This window comes from Erpetoichthys calabaricus, chromosome 11, assembly GCF_900747795.2.
Source record: "Erpetoichthys calabaricus chromosome 11, fErpCal1.3, whole genome shotgun sequence".
Lineage (NCBI taxonomy): Eukaryota > Metazoa > Chordata > Cladistia > Polypteriformes > Polypteridae > Erpetoichthys > Erpetoichthys calabaricus.
The window spans coordinates 89185077-89189474 of NC_041404.2; the positions used below are offsets into that span (position 1 = coordinate 89185077).

General features: G+C 37.3%; 1 long non-coding RNA gene across 1 annotated transcript; it reads left to right on the forward strand.

The window, feature by feature from the left end:
• The first annotated feature begins 298 nt into the window (after positions 1-298).
• On the forward strand, positions 299-1718 carry LOC127529648 (uncharacterized). Its single transcript, XR_007936267.1, has 2 exons — positions 299-637; positions 671-1718. It is a non-coding gene; the product is annotated as an uncharacterized LOC127529648 (long non-coding RNA).
• Positions 1719-4398: the final 2680 nt, after the last annotated feature.

The following is a 4398-nucleotide window of genomic DNA, read 5'->3' on the forward strand; positions in this document are numbered from 1 at the left end:
ATTAAATTATATTTAACAGGTTAGTGTCTGACTCTCATGACCTGATAAGCCTGGCGTTGATCCAAGCAGTTCAGAGAACAGACTGAAGAGTGCACAAAGGTCTGACCTTTAACAATAAGTTACTGAAGTCTTGTACATTATTGTATTTTTAACATATTTTTTAACAGATAGGCTTGTTAAATTTCATACAGTTAGTTGGACTGGAATGCTGTTCCAATAAATATCACGGGTAATTCCTTCAAGAATCCAGTCCCTGCTCTAGCAAGATGTTAGTAGATTGCTCAGTAGCTGCAACAAGAAAAACAATTAAACAATAAGTTTATCTTAACGGAGTCAGATTATATATTTTTCAAGGACCAAAACTGTTCCAGAATAAGGGTGAAATCTTCACAAAGCAGGTGAGAAAATGTCATTTAAAAATAGACAAGTCAGAGTATTGGGCTCACCAGAATAGTGAAAACCTTTAATCCAACAGAGTTCCAAGAGTAAGATTGTGACCATTTCTCTACACCAAATCGTGGCAGCAAGCATCAAGGAATCAACACTTAAGATGGGGTTGAAAATCACACTTTGTCTTTCTATTTTATGTACAGAGTCTGCATTGAATTTCAGTAATAAAAGACAATACTGTAACTTTGTGCTCGAGACCTGAGAGGGACAAACTTCTCAGGTGGTCTTTGACTATCAGGAAGATCCTGAAATCATTGAAACAGAGTAAGAGGGAGACATGGGGAGAGTTGCAAAAGGGAGCACATAATTAGTAGCACTTCTGTGGTGTCTCTTAGCTGCTAAAATCCATTGGCCTGGGTGCATGGCCGCTGGTAGATCTCAGGGAGGATCTTGACTCTGGATTGGCTCACAGAAGTTAGGAAAGTCATAGCAAATGGTGTTTCCACTCATGGCAGGGGAGCAATGTAAGACAAATCATTGGCATTTATTTGCAGGTACAGGATGCTGCAGTTGGGAATGCATAAAGCCTGGAAGATTTGAGCAGCATGGCAGAGTGGCTGAAGAAGGAATCCAACAGTCCTCTTAACACCAGTTTTGTCTGGAGTGCTAATTCCATTAGTTTGTCACTCTCTCGTCCCTGGGTTATTATAATGTGCTTTGCAGGTAGAATAAGCCAGAGATTGTCTGCTTTGTAAAGCCTCCACAAGTGATCTGAGGTATGTTAGTTTAATTCACTATTCACTGTGATATGTTATAGACAATCCAGCCAAATCAGTTTAATGTCACAACTTTTAATATCACGTTCCTCATAATACACAGATGTTTGTTTGTCCTGGGAAGCTTCCATAGGAAATAAAAAGGGTCAAAATTGAATGTTGTAAAGAATGTAATGTTACAAATAGTTCAAGTCAACACGTTTATTTGCCTTATGGTAGCAATCCTCTGGTTAAAGTCACAACGTTATTGACTGTGTATTTTTTGTCAGCCCTATTCATTAAAAGATGCCATGCAGTCATCATCAATCTCACTCTTCACATAGTATGTCATGAACAGAAGTATCTGATGCTGCATTCACATGCTAATGGAATTTAAGAAGCTCTGACTTTTGCTGTCTTAGCTTCCCACTTCAGTGTGTTCACATGAATTTCCAAATGGATTTTTGGGAGTAATGCAAAGACACCGTTGATTTGTTACTTGGTCTGCAGAACACAGCAATTAAAGATGAACTCTAATTTTAGTGAAAATAAAGAAAAAGTGAAACTACTAAAGCTATATGGCATCTGCCATTTCTGCTTGACCAGGTTATACATTTTATTGTAAACAACTGACTGAGGTGAAAGGACATTATTATGTTTGACCTCAAAGAATTTGAGTAGCTTTACTTTCTCTAAATTGTCTGACTCAGAGCTCAAACTGAGAGCGTGAACATGAAATTTAGAGAAAGGTCTAACTGCAACCTATATGTCTCAACATGCTTATTGATGTTAGTGAAGACACGTCTGATGATATCAATAACAACACATCCACTGCAATCGTTTTCACAACTCAGATTACTGTGGTTAATTTACTGATCAAAGAAAAGCATTTCAATTAGATAAAGCTACAAATAGCCCTAACCTTGGCCATAATTAAATAATTGCATCTGTATAGCAGGTATACTGTAAGGGTGGTTCAACAGAAGGCTGCTCAAAGCAGGCTGGGAAGAATGCAGTTGTCTGGGCATGTAACAGGTGATTTTTGTATGTGTAACATGACTGACGAGTGATGTCTATAGGCATTTCATGACTGACATCATTGGTACTGTGGACTGCAGCTACACTCTATTGTTTCCAAATTGGATTTTCTATCTGTTCAATAGCATGTGAACTCAGCATTAGGTTTGGCATCAAGATGCAACAGACATTCAATTTGCCATTTACACAATAACCAGTACCGAACTGCAAAAATGAAGGTTATTAGAAATTCTTCATTATCAGTGTAAGTGGAAAGACATTGCAGAGAATTCTGGACCAACTTGCACTGCTTATTTTGCCATTACTGAATATGACCCAAGGAAAAGGTTCAATAAAATAAAAGTATGTGCCTCTCAAAGCTGAAATATGTGAGACCAATACCAGAGCAAAGAGTAAATTTCCAAGTTTGTTTCTCCGTAATATGTACTTTCTACTTGTATCAATGCACTGGATCCATTTTTTAGATGTTATTCTCTTCTTCTGTCAATCCAATCTCAATAATTTGTACTGGATTTCTCCTTTTGCTCTGTTTTTTTTCCTTCTCCAACATTAAATATTTAGTCATTTTCTTTTTATGCCCTTGCTTAGTCAGATAATTAAAATTTTCACGATTAGAAGAGCTTATACAATCTTTGTTTAGGCCTAAGAAAAGGTCTACAAAGGGCAACAATTCTGCTCAGCTTTAGACCAGGTCTTTGTACTGTATGGAAAATTAGGATATGGTCTTATGGTGACAACAGATGAAGGTGATGTGAAGAAATTACATGACTGGAAAAGTTCAAATTAAAGCCTTAAACAATGAAAGCAACGAAAATAAGGAACTCCTTAAATGTAATGAATCCATTTCATTCGTGGTTTCGACCATTTGGAAAAATTCTCAAGTTATGAATTTATTTCAAACTTTTGGAATGACACATGCTACACATAATTACACCTCAAACCCAGAGTCGACTGGACCTTCTTTGTGTATCTCACCACTAGGACCCCTGCTGCCTAGGTTGCTCCAATTGCTGTCTAATTAACAATTACCAGTAATATAGTGATGCTGAATGGAACAAAGAAAAAAAAACACACAAGAATCCAAAAAATGGAAAAAAATAACATTTGCTCTGAGTTTGAATATTATTGAATAATCCTGGCCATGGTTCAGAAGTAGTCTTTCAAATAACCTGGGGCCTCATGCATAACGCTGTGCGTAGAATTCACACTAAAACATGGCATACGGACAAAAGTGGAAATATGCATATTCAGGAAACCGTGCGTAAGCCAACTTCCACGCACTTCTGCTACATAAATCCCGGTCAGTGTGAAAAGTAATGCTCATGCATGCACCTGCTGGTCCATCCTGACTCCTCCAAGAATTTTGCATATTTTAATATGCAAATCAATATAAATATCCCTTTCTGTTCAGTGTTTTCAGTTAAAAGACAATGGAAAAAGTACATAAAAAAAGAATGTCAGTGAATGCGAAGTTGAGACAAGGAAAAACATACTATTTGTTGGCTTAAGCAGTGGTATAAACAACAAAAGGAAGTCATGATACAGAGTGTGGAGAAACTCAAAAGTTCAAGTTCAGAAAGTCTCACAGTGCGCGAAATAAAAGAGAAATGGTCAGATATCAAAGTTGCCGTAAAATGGCGAATCGTTGCCCACCATCTGAGTGTCATACGGAAGCATATTAGAGTACAGAGAAAAGAAAAAAAAAAAAAGGGACACAGTGTAACGGCCGACCCCTTACCCAGCCGGCAGCTACACCTCCAAGACCTGTGGCCTGGATAATTTACTGAGTATGAATCTAACTATCAAGCCGTACCTCTAACAAAGTACACTTTTCCCCACAATCGACGGTGTAAATATAAACTCACAAAAGCAGATATGTAAAATTATACTGATTAAATGTATTAAGTGAAACAACAAGACAAATGCAAAAATAGAAAGAAACATATAAATATAAATATCCATCCACCACATCAACAACGAGACACCACCATATATAAATACAACAAAACCCTCCCTTGCCCCTGTAACATATAACAAACAACACGAATAACAAAAAAATGAATGAGATACGGAAATGATCATGAACTTGAGTCTGGTTATAAAAACTTTCCTGAATACGGTTGACTGAACTAATGATAAATGAGTCGTTTGATTTTCCCGGAACAAAATGGAATAGCCTCACCGTGAATCCTCGGTGCGTGGTGGATGATGAAGT